The sequence below is a fragment of the Chiloscyllium plagiosum genome, unplaced genomic scaffold (assembly GCF_037043375.1).
Source record: "Chiloscyllium plagiosum isolate Xiang-an unplaced genomic scaffold, Cpla_swu_hap1 HiC_scaffold_14, whole genome shotgun sequence".
NCBI classification, from domain to species: domain Eukaryota; kingdom Metazoa; phylum Chordata; class Chondrichthyes; order Orectolobiformes; family Hemiscylliidae; genus Chiloscyllium; species Chiloscyllium plagiosum.
Genome location: NW_028270152.1, coordinates 12,173,081 through 12,193,311, shown reverse-complemented (window position 1 = coordinate 12,193,311; position 20,231 = coordinate 12,173,081). Strand labels below are relative to the sequence as shown.

The window sequence follows — 20,231 nt, the reverse complement described above, 5'->3', positions numbered from 1 at the left end:
TTTCTCGGCGGACAGTTCGCTTCGGCCGCTGCCTCTTTATACCGTCTATATCTACACTGTCGTTCATTCTGCACAATCATTTCTGAAGTTGACTGCTTGGCTCTGGTCAACTCGCTCGTCAAATGCACAACGAGGAACTGGTCCCTCCAGTCCTCGACAAGTTCCGCGTCGTGCTCCGTTCACCGTCAACATGTCTCGCCAGCTTCACCCCATCTCTCCTCTACCTCTCGAAATGCTGCACGTGATGCCATCCGTCTGCAAATGGTCAGTATCAGTCTAAGCTGCTTTGCAAGCAACCCGATGCACCGGAACAATTTGAACAAATCGCCTCTGCTCCGGCTTCAGTCCGTCCACTGTTAAAACCTTCAGTTATTACTCTGCAGGCTTGAGGATTCCCAAGTTCTCTGCAACCATCTCCAAAGCGGCATGCAAGTCACTGACTGTTTACCCGACCGAGTCTGTTTGTGAATACTTTTCCATCGTCATTCTGCACGATCATTTCTGAAGTGACCGCTTGTGTCGAAAACAAGGACAGTCCAAAGCGATTTGCTGAGGCGCACCTCTGGAACGCTCAAATCAACCTAAAGTCAGGCGGCCATGCGCATGTCAGCATCTCTCCTGCAACCTTTCCATTGCGATCAGGGATCACCAGTTTTTGCAAGCTGGAACAGCTGGCCGTCAGCAAGCTTATGAGCGAGGGAGTGTTTGATAGAGAGAGTGCAAAGGCCACCATGTACGCGTTGCTGACTCAAAGACTGTTTTGTGCGTTCGCAGATGTTGGTCAATGAACAGTAGGAGAATTTGAATTGGTGCAGGATTGAGGGTTTGTCCATTTGATTATTTGACTGTTTTGGAATGCTCGTTACGGAGCCAATGAGAAGAAATGTGCCATGAGACTGGAAGCAAAAGGCACAGCATCGCTGCAGAAGGAGGGTGAGATGCAATCCAAACCACCCTTGCGCCAGCAAGGAAAGGTGCAGAGCTTCACATTTATTCACTCGCCTCCATCACAGCTAAACAAAGGAGGGAGCGCGCAAGCAGTCCTGCGCTTGCCGAAACCCGGGATTGAACCAGGGACCTTTAGATCTTCAGTCTAACGCTCTCCCAACTGAGCTATTTCGGCAGCTGCTGCCAGCTCAGCGCGCTCAGGCACTTTGCTCGCGGCCACATTCACTTGGGATTTGCCCAGCGTATTTGTTCCAAATCTCCTCACAACATCAACTTCTTCCGGCAAAATTTCCCACCCTGTTTTCTCGGCGGACAGTTCGCTTCGGCCGCTGCCTCTTTATACCGTCTATATCTACACTGTCGTTCATTCTGCACAATCATTTCTGAAGTTGACTGCTTGGCTCTGGTCAACTCGCTCGTCAAATGCACAACGAGGAACTGGTCCCTCCAGTCCTCGACAAGTTCCGCGTCGTGCTCCGTTCACCGTCAACATGTCTCGCCAGCTTCACCCCATCTCTCCTCTACCTCTCGAAATGCTGCACGTGATGCCATCCGTCTGCAAATGGTCAGTATCAGTCTAAGCTGCTTTGCAAGCAACCCGATGCACCGGAACAATTTGAACAAATCGCCTCTGCTCCGGCTTCAGTCCGTCCACTGTTAAAACCTTCAGTTATTACTCTGCAGGCTTGAGGATTCCCAAGTTCTCTGCAACCATCTCCAAAGCGGCATGCAAGTCACTGACTGTTTACCCGACCGAGTCTGTTTGTGAATACTTTTCCATCGTCATTCTGCACGATCATTTCTGAAGTGACCGCTTGTGTCGAAAACAAGGACAGTCCAAAGCGATTTGCTGAGGCGCACCTCTGGAACGCTCAAATCAACCTAAAGTCAGGCGGCCATGCGCATGTCAGCATCTCTCCTGCAACCTTTCCATTGCGATCAGGGATCACCAGTTTTTGCAAGCTGGAACAGCTGGCCGTCAGCAAGCTTATGAGCGAGGGAGTGTTTGATAGAGAGAGTGCAAAGGCCACCATGTACGCGTTGCTGACTCAAAGACTGTTTTGTGCGTTCGCAGATGTTGGTCAATGAACAGTAGGAGAATTTGAATTGGTGCAGGATTGAGGGTTTGTCCATTTGATTATTTGACTGTTTTGGAATGCTCGTTACGGAGCCAATGAGAAGAAATGTGCCATGAGACTGGAAGCAAAAGGCACAGCATCGCTGCAGAAGGAGGGTGAGATGCAATCCAAACCACCCTTGCGCCAGCAAGGAAAGGTGCAGAGCTTCACATTTATTCACTCGCCTCCATCACAGCTAAACAAAGGAGGGAGCGCGCAAGCAGTCCTGCGCTTGCCGAAACCCGGGATTGAACCAGGGACCTTTAGATCTTCAGTCTAACGCTCTCCCAACTGAGCTATTTCGGCAGCTGCTGCCAGCTCAGCGCGCTCAGGCACTTTGCTCGCGGCCACATTCACTTGGGATTTGCCCAGCGTATTTGTTCCAAATCTCCTCACAACATCAACTTCTTCCGGCAAAATTTCCCACCCTGTTTTCTCGGCGGACAGTTCGCTTCGGCCGCTGCCTCTTTATACCGTCTATATCTACACTGTCGTTCATTCTGCACAATCATTTCTGAAGTTGACTGCTTGGCTCTGGTCAACTCGCTCGTCAAATGCACAACGAGGAACTGGTCCCTCCAGTCCTCGACAAGTTCCGCGTCGTGCTCCGTTCACCGTCAACATGTCTCGCCAGCTTCACCCCATCTCTCCTCTACCTCTCGAAATGCTGCACGTGATGCCATCCGTCTGCAAATGGTCAGTATCAGTCTAAGCTGCTTTGCAAGCAACCCGATGCACCGGAACAATTTGAACAAATCGCCTCTGCTCCGGCTTCAGTCCGTCCACTGTTAAAACCTTCAGTTATTACTCTGCAGGCTTGAGGATTCCCAAGTTCTCTGCAACCATCTCCAAAGCGGCATGCAAGTCACTGACTGTTTACCCGACCGAGTCTGTTTGTGAATACTTTTCCATCGTCATTCTGCACGATCATTTCTGAAGTGACCGCTTGTGTCGAAAACAAGGACAGTCCAAAGCGATTTGCTGAGGCGCACCTCTGGAACGCTCAAATCAACCTAAAGTCAGGCGGCCATGCGCATGTCAGCATCTCTCCTGCAACCTTTCCATTGCGATCAGGGATCACCAGTTTTTGCAAGCTGGAACAGCTGGCCGTCAGCAAGCTTATGAGCGAGGGAGTGTTTGATAGAGAGAGTGCAAAGGCCACCATGTACGCGTTGCTGACTCAAAGACTGTTTTGTGCGTTCGCAGATGTTGGTCAATGAACAGTAGGAGAATTTGAATTGGTGCAGGATTGAGGGTTTGTCCATTTGATTATTTGACTGTTTTGGAATGCTCGTTACGGAGCCAATGAGAAGAAATGTGCCATGAGACTGGAAGCAAAAGGCACAGCATCGCTGCAGAAGGAGGGTGAGATGCAATCCAAACCACCCTTGCGCCAGCAAGGAAAGGTGCAGAGCTTCACATTTATTCACTCGCCTCCATCACAGCTAAACAAAGGAGGGAGCGCGCAAGCAGTCCTGCGCTTGCCGAAACCCGGGATTGAACCAGGGACCTTTAGATCTTCAGTCTAACGCTCTCCCAACTGAGCTATTTCGGCAGCTGCTGCCAGCTCAGCGCGCTCAGGCACTTTGCTCGCGGCCACATTCACTTGGGATTTGCCCAGCGTATTTGTTCCAAATCTCCTCACAACATCAACTTCTTCCGGCAAAATTTCCCACCCTGTTTTCTCGGCGGACAGTTCGCTTCGGCCGCTGCCTCTTTATACCGTCTATATCTACACTGTCGTTCATTCTGCACAATCATTTCTGAAGTTGACTGCTTGGCTCTGGTCAACTCGCTCGTCAAATGCACAACGAGGAACTGGTCCCTCCAGTCCTCGACAAGTTCCGCGTCGTGCTCCGTTCACCGTCAACATGTCTCGCCAGCTTCACCCCATCTCTCCTCTACCTCTCGAAATGCTGCACGTGATGCCATCCGTCTGCAAATGGTCAGTATCAGTCTAAGCTGCTTTGCAAGCAACCCGATGCACCGGAACAATTTGAACAAATCGCCTCTGCTCCGGCTTCAGTCCGTCCACTGTTAAAACCTTCAGTTATTACTCTGCAGGCTTGAGGATTCCCAAGTTCTCTGCAACCATCTCCAAAGCGGCATGCAAGTCACTGACTGTTTACCCGACCGAGTCTGTTTGTGAATACTTTTCCATCGTCATTCTGCACGATCATTTCTGAAGTGACCGCTTGTGTCGAAAACAAGGACAGTCCAAAGCGATTTGCTGAGGCGCACCTCTGGAACGCTCAAATCAACCTAAAGTCAGGCGGCCATGCGCATGTCAGCATCTCTCCTGCAACCTTTCCATTGCGATCAGGGATCACCAGTTTTTGCAAGCTGGAACAGCTGGCCGTCAGCAAGCTTATGAGCGAGGGAGTGTTTGATAGAGAGAGTGCAAAGGCCACCATGTACGCGTTGCTGACTCAAAGACTGTTTTGTGCGTTCGCAGATGTTGGTCAATGAACAGTAGGAGAATTTGAATTGGTGCAGGATTGAGGGTTTGTCCATTTGATTATTTGACTGTTTTGGAATGCTCGTTACGGAGCCAATGAGAAGAAATGTGCCATGAGACTGGAAGCAAAAGGCACAGCATCGCTGCAGAAGGAGGGTGAGATGCAATCCAAACCACCCTTGCGCCAGCAAGGAAAGGTGCAGAGCTTCACATTTATTCACTCGCCTCCATCACAGCTAAACAAAGGAGGGAGCGCGCAAGCAATCCTGCGCTTGCCGAAACCCGGGATTGAACCAGGGACCTTTAGATCTTCAGTCTAACGCTCTCCCAACTGAGCTATTTCGGCAGCTGCTGCCAGCTCAGCGCGCTCAGGCACTTTGCTCGCGGCCACATTCACTTGGGATTTGCCCAGCGTATTTGTTCCAAATCTCCTCACAACATCAACTTCTTCCGGCAAAATTTCCCACCCTGTTTTCTCGGCGGACAGTTCGCTTCGGCCGCTGCCTCTTTATACCGTCTATATCTACACTGTCGTTCATTCTGCACAATCATTTCTGAAGTTGACTGCTTGGCTCTGGTCAACTCGCTCGTCAAATGCACAACGAGGAACTGGTCCCTCCAGTCCTCGACAAGTTCCGCGTCGTGCTCCGTTCACCGTCAACATGTCTCGCCAGCTTCACCCCATCTCTCCTCTACCTCTCGAAATGCTGCACGTGATGCCATCCGTCTGCAAATGGTCAGTATCAGTCTAAGCTGCTTTGCAAGCAACCCGATGCACCGGAACAATTTGAACAAATCGCCTCTGCTCCGGCTTCAGTCCGTCCACTGTTAAAACCTTCAGTTATTACTCTGCAGGCTTGAGGATTCCCAAGTTCTCTGCAACCATCTCCAAAGCGGCATGCAAGTCACTGACTGTTTACCCGACCGAGTCTGTTTGTGAATACTTTTCCATCGTCATTCTGCACGATCATTTCTGAAGTGACCGCTTGTGTCGAAAACAAGGACAGTCCAAAGCGATTTGCTGAGGCGCACCTCTGGAACGCTCAAATCAACCTAAAGTCAGGCGGCCATGCGCATGTCAGCATCTCTCCTGCAACCTTTCCATTGCGATCAGGGATCACCAGTTTTTGCAAGCTGGAACAGCTGGCCGTCAGCAAGCTTATGAGCGAGGGAGTGTTTGATAGAGAGAGTGCAAAGGCCACCATGTACGCGTTGCTGACTCAAAGACTGTTTTGTGCGTTCGCAGATGTTGGTCAATGAACAGTAGGAGAATTTGAATTGGTGCAGGATTGAGGGTTTGTCCATTTGATTATTTGACTGTTTTGGAATGCTCGTTACGGAGCCAATGAGAAGAAATGTGCCATGAGACTGGAAGCAAAAGGCACAGCATCGCTGCAGAAGGAGGGTGAGATGCAATCCAAACCACCCTTGCGCCAGCAAGGAAAGGTGCAGAGCTTCACATTTATTCACTCGCCTCCATCACAGCTAAACAAAGGAGGGAGCGCGCAAGCAGTCCTGCGCTTGCCGAAACCCGGGATTGAACCAGGGACCTTTAGATCTTCAGTCTAACGCTCTCCCAACTGAGCTATTTCGGCAGCTGCTGCCAGCTCAGCGCGCTCAGGCACTTTGCTCGCGGCCACATTCACTTGGGATTTGCCCAGCGTATTTGTTCCAAATCTCCTCACAACATCAACTTCTTCCGGCAAAATTTCCCACCCTGTTTTCTCGGCGGACAGTTCGCTTCGGCCGCTGCCTCTTTATACCGTCTATATCTACACTGTCGTTCATTCTGCACAATCATTTCTGAAGTTGACTGCTTGGCTCTGGTCAACTCGCTCGTCAAATGCACAACGAGGAACTGGTCCCTCCAGTCCTCGACAAGTTCCGCGTCGTGCTCCGTTCACCGTCAACATGTCTCGCCAGCTTCACCCCATCTCTCCTCTACCTCTCGAAATGCTGCACGTGATGCCATCCGTCTGCAAATGGTCAGTATCAGTCTAAGCTGCTTTGCAAGCAACCCGATGCACCGGAACAATTTGAACAAATCGCCTCTGCTCCGGCTTCAGTCCGTCCACTGTTAAAACCTTCAGTTATTACTCTGCAGGCTTGAGGATTCCCAAGTTCTCTGCAACCATCTCCAAAGCGGCATGCAAGTCACTGACTGTTTACCCGACCGAGTCTGTTTGTGAATACTTTTCCATCGTCATTCTGCACGATCATTTCTGAAGTGACCGCTTGTGTCGAAAACAAGGACAGTCCAAAGCGATTTGCTGAGGCGCACCTCTGGAACGCTCAAATCAACCTAAAGTCAGGCGGCCATGCGCATGTCAGCATCTCTCCTGCAACCTTTCCATTGCGATCAGGGATCACCAGTTTTTGCAAGCTGGAACAGCTGGCCGTCAGCAAGCTTATGAGCGAGGGAGTGTTTGATAGAGAGAGTGCAAAGGCCACCATGTACGCGTTGCTGACTCAAAGACTGTTTTGTGCGTTCGCAGATGTTGGTCAATGAACAGTAGGAGAATTTGAATTGGTGCAGGATTGAGGGTTTGTCCATTTGATTATTTGACTGTTTTGGAATGCTCGTTACGGAGCCAATGAGAAGAAATGTGCCATGAGACTGGAAGCAAAAGGCACAGCATCGCTGCAGAAGGAGGGTGAGATGCAATCCAAACCACCCTTGCGCCAGCAAGGAAAGGTGCAGAGCTTCACATTTATTCACTCGCCTCCATCACAGCTAAACAAAGGAGGGAGCGCGCAAGCAGTCCTGCGCTTGCCGAAACCCGGGATTGAACCAGGGACCTTTAGATCTTCAGTCTAACGCTCTCCCAACTGAGCTATTTCGGCAGCTGCTGCCAGCTCAGCGCGCTCAGGCACTTTGCTCGCGGCCACATTCACTTGGGATTTGCCCAGCGTATTTGTTCCAAATCTCCTCACAACATCAACTTCTTCCGGCAAAATTTCCCACCCTGTTTTCTCGGCGGACAGTTCGCTTCGGCCGCTGCCTCTTTATACCGTCTATATCTACACTGTCGTTCATTCTGCACAATCATTTCTGAAGTTGACTGCTTGGCTCTGGTCAACTCGCTCGTCAAATGCACAACGAGGAACTGGTCCCTCCAGTCCTCGACAAGTTCCGCGTCGTGCTCCGTTCACCGTCAACATGTCTCGCCAGCTTCACCCCATCTCTCCTCTACCTCTCGAAATGCTGCACGTGATGCCATCCGTCTGCAAATGGTCAGTATCAGTCTAAGCTGCTTTGCAAGCAACCCGATGCACCGGAACAATTTGAACAAATCGCCTCTGCTCCGGCTTCAGTCCGTCCACTGTTAAAACCTTCAGTTATTACTCTGCAGGCTTGAGGATTCCCAAGTTCTCTGCAACCATCTCCAAAGCGGCATGCAAGTCACTGACTGTTTACCCGACCGAGTCTGTTTGTGAATACTTTTCCATCGTCATTCTGCACGATCATTTCTGAAGTGACCGCTTGTGTCGAAAACAAGGACAGTCCAAAGCGATTTGCTGAGGCGCACCTCTGGAACGCTCAAATCAACCTAAAGTCAGGCGGCCATGCGCATGTCAGCATCTCTCCTGCAACCTTTCCATTGCGATCAGGGATCACCAGTTTTTGCAAGCTGGAACAGCTGGCCGTCAGCAAGCTTATGAGCGAGGGAGTGTTTGATAGAGAGAGTGCAAAGGCCACCATGTACGCGTTGCTGACTCAAAGACTGTTTTGTGCGTTCGCAGATGTTGGTCAATGAACAGTAGGAGAATTTGAATTGGTGCAGGATTGAGGGTTTGTCCATTTGATTATTTGACTGTTTTGGAATGCTCGTTACGGAGCCAATGAGAAGAAATGTGCCATGAGACTGGAAGCAAAAGGCACAGCATCGCTGCAGAAGGAGGGTGAGATGCAATCCAAACCACCCTTGCGCCAGCAAGGAAAGGTGCAGAGCTTCACATTTATTCACTCGCCTCCATCACAGCTAAACAAAGGAGGGAGCGCGCAAGCAGTCCTGCGCTTGCCGAAACCCGGGATTGAACCAGGGACCTTTAGATCTTCAGTCTAACGCTCTCCCAACTGAGCTATTTCGGCAGCTGCTGCCAGCTCAGCGCGCTCAGGCACTTTGCTCGCGGCCACATTCACTTGGGATTTGCCCAGCGTATTTGTTCCAAATCTCCTCACAACATCAACTTCTTCCGGCAAAATTTCCCACCCTGTTTTCTCGGCGGACAGTTCGCTTCGGCCGCTGCCTCTTTATACCGTCTATATCTACACTGTCGTTCATTCTGCACAATCATTTCTGAAGTTGACTGCTTGGCTCTGGTCAACTCGCTCGTCAAATGCACAACGAGGAACTGGTCCCTCCAGTCCTCGACAAGTTCCGCGTCGTGCTCCGTTCACCGTCAACATGTCTCGCCAGCTTCACCCCATCTCTCCTCTACCTCTCGAAATGCTGCACGTGATGCCATCCGTCTGCAAATGGTCAGTATCAGTCTAAGCTGCTTTGCAAGCAACCCGATGCACCGGAACAATTTGAACAAATCGCCTCTGCTCCGGCTTCAGTCCGTCCACTGTTAAAACCTTCAGTTATTACTCTGCAGGCTTGAGGATTCCCAAGTTCTCTGCAACCATCTCCAAAGCGGCATGCAAGTCACTGACTGTTTACCCGACCGAGTCTGTTTGTGAATACTTTTCCATCGTCATTCTGCACGATCATTTCTGAAGTGACCGCTTGTGTCGAAAACAAGGACAGTCCAAAGCGATTTGCTGAGGCGCACCTCTGGAACGCTCAAATCAACCTAAAGTCAGGCGGCCATGCGCATGTCAGCATCTCTCCTGCAACCTTTCCATTGCGATCAGGGATCACCAGTTTTTGCAAGCTGGAACAGCTGGCCGTCAGCAAGCTTATGAGCGAGGGAGTGTTTGATAGAGAGAGTGCAAAGGCCACCATGTACGCGTTGCTGACTCAAAGACTGTTTTGTGCGTTCGCAGATGTTGGTCAATGAACAGTAGGAGAATTTGAATTGGTGCAGGATTGAGGGTTTGTCCATTTGATTATTTGACTGTTTTGGAATGCTCGTTACGGAGCCAATGAGAAGAAATGTGCCATGAGACTGGAAGCAAAAGGCACAGCATCGCTGCAGAAGGAGGGTGAGATGCAATCCAAACCACCCTTGCGCCAGCAAGGAAAGGTGCAGAGCTTCACATTTATTCACTCGCCTCCATCACAGCTAAACAAAGGAGGGAGCGCGCAAGCAGTCCTGCGCTTGCCGAAACCCGGGATTGAACCAGGGACCTTTAGATCTTCAGTCTAACGCTCTCCCAACTGAGCTATTTCGGCAGCTGCTGCCAGCTCAGCGCGCTCAGGCACTTTGCTCGCGGCCACATTCACTTGGGATTTGCCCAGCGTATTTGTTCCAAATCTCCTCACAACATCAACTTCTTCCGGCAAAATTTCCCACCCTGTTTTCTCGGCGGACAGTTCGCTTCGGCCGCTGCCTCTTTATACCGTCTATATCTACACTGTCGTTCATTCTGCACAATCATTTCTGAAGTTGACTGCTTGGCTCTGGTCAACTCGCTCGTCAAATGCACAACGAGGAACTGGTCCCTCCAGTCCTCGACAAGTTCCGCGTCGTGCTCCGTTCACCGTCAACATGTCTCGCCAGCTTCACCCCATCTCTCCTCTACCTCTCGAAATGCTGCACGTGATGCCATCCGTCTGCAAATGGTCAGTATCAGTCTAAGCTGCTTTGCAAGCAACCCGATGCACCGGAACAATTTGAACAAATCGCCTCTGCTCCGGCTTCAGTCCGTCCACTGTTAAAACCTTCAGTTATTACTCTGCAGGCTTGAGGATTCCCAAGTTCTCTGCAACCATCTCCAAAGCGGCATGCAAGTCACTGACTGTTTACCCGACCGAGTCTGTTTGTGAATACTTTTCCATCGTCATTCTGCACGATCATTTCTGAAGTGACCGCTTGTGTCGAAAACAAGGACAGTCCAAAGCGATTTGCTGAGGCGCACCTCTGGAACGCTCAAATCAACCTAAAGTCAGGCGGCCATGCGCATGTCAGCATCTCTCCTGCAACCTTTCCATTGCGATCAGGGATCACCAGTTTTTGCAAGCTGGAACAGCTGGCCGTCAGCAAGCTTATGAGCGAGGGAGTGTTTGATAGAGAGAGTGCAAAGGCCACCATGTACGCGTTGCTGACTCAAAGACTGTTTTGTGCGTTCGCAGATGTTGGTCAATGAACAGTAGGAGAATTTGAATTGGTGCAGGATTGAGGGTTTGTCCATTTGATTATTTGACTGTTTTGGAATGCTCGTTACGGAGCCAATGAGAAGAAATGTGCCATGAGACTGGAAGCAAAAGGCACAGCATCGCTGCAGAAGGAGGGTGAGATGCAATCCAAACCACCCTTGCGCCAGCAAGGAAAGGTGCAGAGCTTCACATTTATTCACTCGCCTCCATCACAGCTAAACAAAGGAGGGAGCGCGCAAGCAGTCCTGCGCTTGCCGAAACCCGGGATTGAACCAGGGACCTTTAGATCTTCAGTCTAACGCTCTCCCAACTGAGCTATTTCGGCAGCTGCTGCCAGCTCAGCGCGCTCAGGCACTTTGCTCGCGGCCACATTCACTTGGGATTTGCCCAGCGTATTTGTTCCAAATCTCCTCACAACATCAACTTCTTCCGGCAAAATTTCCCACCCTGTTTTCTCGGCGGACAGTTCGCTTCGGCCGCTGCCTCTTTATACCGTCTATATCTACACTGTCGTTCATTCTGCACAATCATTTCTGAAGTTGACTGCTTGGCTCTGGTCAACTCGCTCGTCAAATGCACAACGAGGAACTGGTCCCTCCAGTCCTCGACAAGTTCCGCGTCGTGCTCCGTTCACCGTCAACATGTCTCGCCAGCTTCACCCCATCTCTCCTCTACCTCTCGAAATGCTGCACGTGATGCCATCCGTCTGCAAATGGTCAGTATCAGTCTAAGCTGCTTTGCAAGCAACCCGATGCACCGGAACAATTTGAACAAATCGCCTCTGCTCCGGCTTCAGTCCGTCCACTGTTAAAACCTTCAGTTATTACTCTGCAGGCTTGAGGATTCCCAAGTTCTCTGCAACCATCTCCAAAGCGGCATGCAAGTCACTGACTGTTTACCCGACCGAGTCTGTTTGTGAATACTTTTCCATCGTCATTCTGCACGATCATTTCTGAAGTGACCGCTTGTGTCGAAAACAAGGACAGTCCAAAGCGATTTGCTGAGGCGCACCTCTGGAACGCTCAAATCAACCTAAAGTCAGGCGGCCATGCGCATGTCAGCATCTCTCCTGCAACCTTTCCATTGCGATCAGGGATCACCAGTTTTTGCAAGCTGGAACAGCTGGCCGTCAGCAAGCTTATGAGCGAGGGAGTGTTTGATAGAGAGAGTGCAAAGGCCACCATGTACGCGTTGCTGACTCAAAGACTGTTTTGTGCGTTCGCAGATGTTGGTCAATGAACAGTAGGAGAATTTGAATTGGTGCAGGATTGAGGGTTTGTCCATTTGATTATTTGACTGTTTTGGAATGCTCGTTACGGAGCCAATGAGAAGAAATGTGCCATGAGACTGGAAGCAAAAGGCACAGCATCGCTGCAGAAGGAGGGTGAGATGCAATCCAAACCACCCTTGCGCCAGCAAGGAAAGGTGCAGAGCTTCACATTTATTCACTCGCCTCCATCACAGCTAAACAAAGGAGGGAGCGCGCAAGCAGTCCTGCGCTTGCCGAAACCCGGGATTGAACCAGGGACCTTTAGATCTTCAGTCTAACGCTCTCCCAACTGAGCTATTTCGGCAGCTGCTGCCAGCTCAGCGCGCTCAGGCACTTTGCTCGCGGCCACATTCACTTGGGATTTGCCCAGCGTATTTGTTCCAAATCTCCTCACAACATCAACTTCTTCCGGCAAAATTTCCCACCCTGTTTTCTCGGCGGACAGTTCGCTTCGGCCGCTGCCTCTTTATACCGTCTATATCTACACTGTCGTTCATTCTGCACAATCATTTCTGAAGTTGACTGCTTGGCTCTGGTCAACTCGCTCGTCAAATGCACAACGAGGAACTGGTCCCTCCAGTCCTCGACAAGTTCCGCGTCGTGCTCCGTTCACCGTCAACATGTCTCGCCAGCTTCACCCCATCTCTCCTCTACCTCTCGAAATGCTGCACGTGATGCCATCCGTCTGCAAATGGTCAGTATCAGTCTAAGCTGCTTTGCAAGCAACCCGATGCACCGGAACAATTTGAACAAATCGCCTCTGCTCCGGCTTCAGTCCGTCCACTGTTAAAACCTTCAGTTATTACTCTGCAGGCTTGAGGATTCCCAAGTTCTCTGCAACCATCTCCAAAGCGGCATGCAAGTCACTGACTGTTTACCCGACCGAGTCTGTTTGTGAATACTTTTCCATCGTCATTCTGCACGATCATTTCTGAAGTGACCGCTTGTGTCGACAACAAGGACAGTCCAAAGCGATTTGCTGAGGCGCACCTCTGGGACGCTCAAATCAACCTAAAGTCAGGCGGCCATGCGCATGTCAGCATCTCTCCTGCAACCTTTCCATTGCGATCAGGGATCACCAGTTTTTGCAAGCTGGAACAGCTGGCCGTCAGCAAGCTTATGAGCGAGGGAGTGTTTGATAGAGAGAGTGCAAAGGCCACCATGTACGCGTTGCTGACTCAAAGACTGTTTTGTGCGTTCGCAGATGTTGGTCAATGAACAGTAGGAGAATTTGAATTGGTGCAGGATTGAGGGTTTGTCCATTTGATTATTTGACTGTTTTGGAATGCTCGTTACGGAGCCAATGAGAAGAAATGTGCCATGAGACTGGAAGCAAAAGGCACAGCATCGCTGCAGAAGGAGGGTGAGATGCAATCCAAACCACCCTTGCGCCAGCAAGGAAAGGTGCAGAGCTTCACATTTATTCACTCGCCTCCATCACAGCTAAACAAAGGAGGGAGCGCGCAAGCAGTCCTGCACTTGCCGAAACCCGGGATTGAACCAGGGACCTTTAGATCTTCAGTCTAACGCTCTCCCAACTGAGCTATTTCGGCAGTATTTGTTCCAAATCTCCTCACAACATCAACTTCTTCCGGCAAAATTTCCCACCCAGTTTTCTCGGCGGACAGTTCGCTTCGGCCGCTGCCTCTTTATACCGTCTATATCTACACTGTCGTTCATTCTGCACAATCATTTCTGAAGTTGACTGCTTGGCTCTGGTCAACTCGCTCGTCAAATGCACAACGAGGAACTGGTCCCTCCAGTCCTCGACAAGTTCCGCGTCGTGCTCCGTTCACCGTCAACATGTCTCGCCAGCTTCACCCCATCTCTCCTCTACCTCTCGAAATGCTGCACGTGATGCCATCCGTCTGCAAATGGTCAGTATCAGTCTAAGCTGCTTTGCAAGCAACCCGATGCACCGGAACAATTTGAACAAATCGCCTCTGCTCCGGCTTCAGTCCGTCCACTGTTAAAACCTTCAGTTATTACTCTGCAGGCTTGAGGATTCCCAAGTTCTCTGCAACCATCTCCAAAGCGGCATGCAAGTCACTGACTGTTTACCCGACCGAGTCTGTTTGTGAATACTTTTCCATCGTCATTCTGCACGATCATTTCTGAAGTGACCGCTTGTGTCGACAACAAGGACAGTCCAAAGCGATTTGCTGAGGCGCACCTCTGGGACGCTCAAATCAACCTAAAGTCAGGCGGCCATGCGCATGTCAGCATCTCTCCTGCAACCTTTCCATTGCGATCAGGGATCACCAGTTTTTGCAAGCTGGAACAGCTGGCCGTCAGCAAGCTTATGAGCGAGGGAGTGTTTGATAGAGAGAGTGCAAAGGCCACCATGTACGCGTTGCTGACTCAAAGACTGTTTTGTGCGTTCGCAGATGTTGGTCAATGAACAGTAGGAGAATTTGAATTGGTGCAGGATTGAGGGTTTGTCCATTTGATTATTTGACTGTTTTGGAATGCTCGTTACGGAGCCAATGAGAAGAAATGTGCCATGAGACTGGAAGCAAAAGGCACAGCATCGCTGCAGAAGGAGGGTGAGATGCAATCCAAACCACCCTTGCGCCAGCAAGGAAAGGTGCAGAGCTTCACATTTATTCACTCGCCTCCATCACAGCTAAACAAAGGAGGGAGCGCGCAAGCAGTCCTGCACTTGCCGAAACCCGGGATTGAACCAGGGACCTTTAGATCTTCAGTCTAACGCTCTCCCAACTGAGCTATTTCGGCAGTATTTGTTCCAAATCTCCTCACAACATCAACTTCTTCCGGCAAAATTTCCCACCCAGTTTTCTCGGCGGACAGTTCGCTTCGGCCGCTGCCTCTTTATACCGTCTATATCTACACTGTCGTTCATTCTGCACAATCATTTCTGAAGTTGACTGCTTGGCTCTGGTCAACTCGCTCGTCAAATGCACAACGAGGAACTGGTCCCTCCAGTCCTCGACAAGTTCCGCGTCGTGCTCCGTTCACCGTCAACATGTCTCGCCAGCTTCACCCCATCTCTCCTCTACCTCTCGAAATGCTGCACGTGATGCCATCCGTCTGCAAATGGTCAGTATCAGTCTAAGCTGCTTTGCAAGCAACCCGATGCACCGGAACAATTTGAACAAATCGCCTCTGCTCCGGCTTCAGTCCGTCCACTGTTAAAACCTTCAGTTATTACTCTGCAGGCTTGAGGATTCCCAAGTTCTCTGCAACCATCTCCAAAGCGGCATGCAAGTCACTGACTGTTTACCCGACCGAGTCTGTTTGTGAATACTTTTCCATCGTCATTCTGCACGATCATTTCTGAAGTGACCGCTTGTGTCGACAACAAGGACAGTCCAAAGCGATTTGCTGAGGCGCACCTCTGGGACGCTCAAATCAACCTAAAGTCAGGCGGCCATGCGCATGTCAGCATCTCTCCTGCAACCTTTCCATTGCGATCAGGGATCACCAGTTTTTGCAAGCTGGAACAGCTGGCCGTCAGCAAGCTTATGAGCGAGGGAGTGTTTGATAGAGAGAGTGCAAAGGCCACCATGTACGCGTTGCTGACTCAAAGACTGTTTTGTGCGTTCGCAGATGTTGGTCAATGAACAGTAGGAGAATTTGAATTGGTGCAGGATTGAGGGTTTGTCCATTTGATTATTTGACTGTTTTGGAATGCTCGTTACGGAGCCAATGAGAAGAAATGTGCCATGAGACTGGAAGCAAAAGGCACAGCATCGCTGCAGAAGGAGGGTGAGATGCAATCCAAACCACCCTTGCGCCAGCAAGGAAAGGTGCAGAGCTTCACATTTATTCACTCGCCTCCATCACAGCTAAACAAAGGAGGGAGCGCGCAAGCAGTCCTGCACTTGCCGAAACCCGGGATTGAACCAGGGACCTTTAGATCTTCAGTCTAACGCTCTCCCAACTGAGCTATTTCGGCAGTATTTGTTCCAAATCTCCTCACAACATCAACTTCTTCCGGCAAAATTTCCCACCCAGTTTTCTCGGCGGACAGTTCGCTTCGGCCGCTGCCTCTTTATACCGTCTATATCTACACTGTCGTTCATTCTGCACAATCATTTCTGAAGTTGACTGCTTGGCTCTGGTCAACTCGCTCGTCAAATGCACAACGAGGAACTGGTCCCTCCAGTCCTCGACAAGTTCCGCGTCGTGCTCCGTTCACCGTCAACATGTCTCGCCAGCTTCACCCCATCTCTCCTCTACCTCTCGAAATGCTGCACGTGATGCCATCCGTCTGCAAATGGTCAGTATCAGTCTAAGCTGCTTTGCAAGCAACCCGATGCACCGGAACAATTTGAACAAATCGCCTCTGCTCCGGCTTCAGTCCGTCCACTGTTAAAACCTTCAGTTATTACTCTGCAGGCTTGAGGATTCCCAAGTTCTCTGCAACCATCTCCAAAGCGGCATGCAAGTCACTGACTGTTTACCCGACCGAGTCTGTTTGTGAATACTTTTCCATCGTCATTCTGCACGATCATTTCTGAAGTGACCGCTTGTGTCGAAAACAAGGACAGTCCAAAGCGATTTGCTGAGGCGCACCTCTGGAACGCTCAAATCAACCTAAAGTCAGGCGGCCATGCGCATGTCAGCATCTCTCCTGCAACCTTTCCATTGCGATCAGGGATCACCAGTTTTTGCAAGCTGGAACAGCTGGCCGTCAGCAAGCTTATGAGCGAGGGAGTGTTTGATAGAGAGAGTGCAAAGGCCACCATGTACGCGTTGCTGACTCAAAGACTGTTTTGTGCGTTCGCAGATGTTGGTCAATGAACAGTAGGAGAATTTGAATTGGTGCAGGATTGAGGGTTTGTCCATTTGATTATTTGACTGTTTTGGAATGCTCGTTACGGAGCCAATGAGAAGAAATGTGCCATGAGACTGGAAGCAAAAGGCACAGCATCGCTGCAGAAGGAGGGTGAGATGCAATCCAAACCACCCTTGCGCCAGCAAGGAAAGGTGCAGAGCTTCACATTTATTCACTCGCCTCCATCACAGCTAAACAAAGGAGGGAGCGCGCAAGCAGTCCTGCGCTTGCCGAAACCCGGGATTGAACCAGGGACCTTTAGATCTTCAGTCTAACGCTCTCCCAACTGAGCTATTTCGGCAGCTGCTGCCAGCTCAGCGCGCTCAGGCACTTTGCTCGCGGCCACATTCACTTGGGATTTGCCCAGCGTATTTGTTCCAAATCTCCTCACAACATCAACTTCTTCCGGCAAAATTTCCCACCCTGTTTTCTCGGCGGACAGTTCGCTTCGGCCGCTGCCTCTTTATACCGTCTATATCTACACTGTCGTTCATTCTGCACAATCATTTCTGAAGTTGACTGCTTGGCTCTGGTCAACTCGCTCGTCAAATGCACAACGAGGAACTGGTCCCTCCAGTCCTCGACAAGTTCCGCGTCGTGCTCCGTTCACCGTCAACATGTCTCGCCAGCTTCACCCCATCTCTCCTCTACCTCTCGAAATGCTGCACGTGATGCCATCCGTCTGCAAATGGTCAGTATCAGTCTAAGCTGCTTTGCAAGCAACCCGATGCACCGGAACAATTTGAACAAATCGCCTCTGCTCCGGCTTCAGTCCGTCCACTGTTAAAACCTTCAGTTATTACTCTGCAGGCTTGAGGATTCCCAAGTTCTCTGCAACCATCTCCAAAGCGGCATGCAAGTCACTGACTGTTTACCCGACCGAGTCTGTTTGTGAATACTTTTCCATCGTCATTCTGCACGATCATTTCTGAAGTGACCGCTTGTGTCGAAAACAAGGACAGTCCAAAGCGATTTGCTGAGGCGCACCTCTGGAACGCTCAAATCAACCTAAAGTCAGGCGGCCATGCGCATGTCAGCATCTCTCCTGCAACCTTTCCATTGCGATCAGGGATCACCAGTTTTTGCAAGCTGGAACAGCTGGCCGTCAGCAAGCTTATGAGCGAGGGAGTGTTTGATAGAGAGAGTGCAAAGGCCACCATGTACGCGTTGCTGACTCAAAGACTGTTTTGTGCGTTCGCAGATGTTGGTCAATGAACAGTAGGAGAATTTGAATTGGTGCAGGATTGAGGGTTTGTCCATTTGATTATTTGACTGTTTTGGAATGCTCGTTACGGAGCCAATGAGAAGAAATGTGCCATGAGACTGGAAGCAAAAGGCACAGCATCGCTGCAGAAGGAGGGTGAGATGCAATCCAAACCACCCTTGCGCCAGCAAGGAAAGGTGCAGAGCTTCACATTTATTCACTCGCCTCCATCACAGCTAAACAAAGGAGGGAGCGCGCAAGCAGTCCTGCGCTTGCCGAAACCCGGGATTGAACCAGGGACCTTTAGATCTTCAGTCTAACGCTCTCCCAACTGAGCTATTTCGGCAGCTGCTGCCAGCTCAGCGCGCTCAGGCACTTTGCTCGCGGCCACATTCACTTGGGATTTGCCCAGCGTATTTGTTCCAAATCTCCTCACAACATCAACTTCTTCCGGCAAAATTTCCCACCCTGTTTTCTCGGCGGACAGTTCGCTTCGGCCGCTGCCTCTTTATACCGTCTATATCTACACTGTCGTTCATTCTGCACAATCATTTCTGAAGTTGACTGCTTGGCTCTGGTCAACTCGCTCGTCAAATGCACAACGAGGAACTGGTCCCTCCAGTCCTCGACAAGTTCCGCGTCGTGCTCCGTTCACCGTCAACATGTCTCGCCAGCTTCACCCCATCTCTCCTCTACCTCTCGAAATGCTGCACGTGATGCCATCCGTCTGCAAATGGTCAGTATCAGTCTAAGCTGCTTTGCAAGCAACCCGATGCACCGGAACAATTTGAACAAATCGCCTCTGCTCCGGCTTCAGTCCGTCCACTGTTAAAACCTTCAGTTATTACTCTGCAGGCTTGAGGATTCCCAAGTTCTCTGCAACCATCTCCAAAGCGGCATGCAAGTCACTGACTGTTTACCCGACCGAGTCTGTTTGTGAATACTTTTCCATCGTCATTCTGCACGATCATTTCTGAAGTGACCGCTTGTGTCGAAAACAAGGACAGTCCAAAGCGATTTGCTGAGGCGCACCTCTGGAACGCTCAAATCAACCTAAAGTCAGGCGGCCATGCGCATGTCAGCATCTCTCCTGCAACCTTTCCATTGCGATCAGGGATCACCAGTTTTTGCAAGCTGGAACAGCTGGCCGTCAGCAAGCTTATGAGCGAGGGAGTGTTTGATAGAGAGAGTGCAAAGGCCACCATGTACGCGTTGCTGACTCAAAGACTGTTTTGTGCGTTCGCAGATGTTGGTCAATGAACAGTAGGAGAATTTGAATTGGTGCAGGATTGAGGGTTTGTCCATTTGATTATTTGACTGTTTTGGAATGCTCGTTACGGAGCCAATGAGAAGAAATGTGCCATGAGACTGGAAGCAAAAGGCACAGCATCGCTGCAGAAGGAGGGTGAGATGCAATCCAAACCACCCTTGCGCCAGCAAGGAAAGGTGCAGAGCTTCACATTTATTCACTCGCCTCCATCACAGCTAAACAAAGGAGGGAGCGCGCAAGCAGTCCTGCACTTGCCGAAACCCGGGATTGAACCAGGGACCTTTAGATCTTCAGTCTAACGCTCTCCCAACTGAGCTATTTCGGCAGCTGCTGCCAGCTCAGCGCGCTCAGGCACTTTGCTCGCGGCCACATTCACTTGGGATTTGCCCAGCGTATTTGTTCCAAATCTCCTCACAACATCAACTTCTTCCGGCAAAATTTCCCACCCTGTTTTCTCGGCGGACAGTTCGCTTCGGCCGCTGCCTCTTTATACCGTCTATATCTACACTGTCGTTCATTCTGCACAATCATTTCTGAAGTTGACTGCTTGGCTCTGGTCAACTCGCTCGTCAAATGCACAACGAGGAACTGGTCCCTCCAGTCCTCGACAAGTTCCGCGTCGTGCTCCGTTCACCGTCAACATGTCTCGCCAGCTTCACCCCATCTCTCCTCTACCTCTCGAAATGCTGCACGTGATGCCATCCGTCTGCAAATGGTCAGTATCAGTCTAAGCTGCTTTGCAAGCAACCCGATGCACCGGAACAATTTGAACAAATCGCCTCTGCTCCGGCTTCAGTCCGTCCACTGTTAAAACCTTCAGTTATTACTCTGCAGGCTTGAGGATTCCCAAGTTCTCTGCAACCATCTCCAAAGCGGCATGCAAGTCACTGACTGTT

General features: G+C 50.5%; 16 non-coding genes across 16 annotated transcripts; all 16 read right to left on the bottom strand.

Annotated features, from left to right (window-relative positions):
* Positions 1-1,050: 1,050 nt before the first annotated feature.
* trnaf-gaa (transfer RNA phenylalanine (anticodon GAA)) lies at positions 1,051-1,123 on the bottom strand. The gene has a single exon. It is a non-coding gene; the product is annotated as a tRNA-Phe (tRNA).
* Positions 1,124-2,299: 1,176 nt separating this feature from the next.
* On the bottom strand, positions 2,300-2,372 carry trnaf-gaa (transfer RNA phenylalanine (anticodon GAA)). Its single transcript has one exon. It is a non-coding gene; the product is annotated as a tRNA-Phe (tRNA).
* Positions 2,373-3,548: 1,176 nt separating this feature from the next.
* Positions 3,549-3,621, bottom strand: trnaf-gaa (transfer RNA phenylalanine (anticodon GAA)). The gene has a single exon. It is a non-coding gene; the product is annotated as a tRNA-Phe (tRNA).
* A 1,176-nt stretch (positions 3,622-4,797) lies between these two features.
* Positions 4,798-4,870, bottom strand: trnaf-gaa (transfer RNA phenylalanine (anticodon GAA)). The gene has a single exon. It is a non-coding gene; the product is annotated as a tRNA-Phe (tRNA).
* Positions 4,871-6,046: 1,176 nt separating this feature from the next.
* Positions 6,047-6,119, bottom strand: trnaf-gaa (transfer RNA phenylalanine (anticodon GAA)). The gene has a single exon. It is a non-coding gene; the product is annotated as a tRNA-Phe (tRNA).
* Positions 6,120-7,295: 1,176 nt separating this feature from the next.
* On the bottom strand, positions 7,296-7,368 carry trnaf-gaa (transfer RNA phenylalanine (anticodon GAA)). The gene has a single exon. It is a non-coding gene; the product is annotated as a tRNA-Phe (tRNA).
* Positions 7,369-8,544: 1,176 nt separating this feature from the next.
* On the bottom strand, positions 8,545-8,617 carry trnaf-gaa (transfer RNA phenylalanine (anticodon GAA)). Its single transcript has one exon. It is a non-coding gene; the product is annotated as a tRNA-Phe (tRNA).
* A 1,176-nt stretch (positions 8,618-9,793) lies between these two features.
* On the bottom strand, positions 9,794-9,866 carry trnaf-gaa (transfer RNA phenylalanine (anticodon GAA)). The gene has a single exon. It is a non-coding gene; the product is annotated as a tRNA-Phe (tRNA).
* Positions 9,867-11,042: 1,176 nt separating this feature from the next.
* On the bottom strand, positions 11,043-11,115 carry trnaf-gaa (transfer RNA phenylalanine (anticodon GAA)). Its single transcript has one exon. It is a non-coding gene; the product is annotated as a tRNA-Phe (tRNA).
* Positions 11,116-12,291: 1,176 nt separating this feature from the next.
* On the bottom strand, positions 12,292-12,364 carry trnaf-gaa (transfer RNA phenylalanine (anticodon GAA)). The gene has a single exon. It is a non-coding gene; the product is annotated as a tRNA-Phe (tRNA).
* Positions 12,365-13,540: 1,176 nt separating this feature from the next.
* Positions 13,541-13,613, bottom strand: trnaf-gaa (transfer RNA phenylalanine (anticodon GAA)). Its single transcript has one exon. It is a non-coding gene; the product is annotated as a tRNA-Phe (tRNA).
* Positions 13,614-14,723: 1,110 nt separating this feature from the next.
* trnaf-gaa (transfer RNA phenylalanine (anticodon GAA)) lies at positions 14,724-14,796 on the bottom strand. Its single transcript has one exon. It is a non-coding gene; the product is annotated as a tRNA-Phe (tRNA).
* Positions 14,797-15,906: 1,110 nt separating this feature from the next.
* Positions 15,907-15,979, bottom strand: trnaf-gaa (transfer RNA phenylalanine (anticodon GAA)). Its single transcript has one exon. It is a non-coding gene; the product is annotated as a tRNA-Phe (tRNA).
* Positions 15,980-17,089: 1,110 nt separating this feature from the next.
* trnaf-gaa (transfer RNA phenylalanine (anticodon GAA)) lies at positions 17,090-17,162 on the bottom strand. Its single transcript has one exon. It is a non-coding gene; the product is annotated as a tRNA-Phe (tRNA).
* Positions 17,163-18,338: 1,176 nt separating this feature from the next.
* On the bottom strand, positions 18,339-18,411 carry trnaf-gaa (transfer RNA phenylalanine (anticodon GAA)). The gene has a single exon. It is a non-coding gene; the product is annotated as a tRNA-Phe (tRNA).
* Positions 18,412-19,587: 1,176 nt separating this feature from the next.
* Positions 19,588-19,660, bottom strand: trnaf-gaa (transfer RNA phenylalanine (anticodon GAA)). The gene has a single exon. It is a non-coding gene; the product is annotated as a tRNA-Phe (tRNA).
* Between the last annotated feature and the right edge of the window lie 571 nt (positions 19,661-20,231).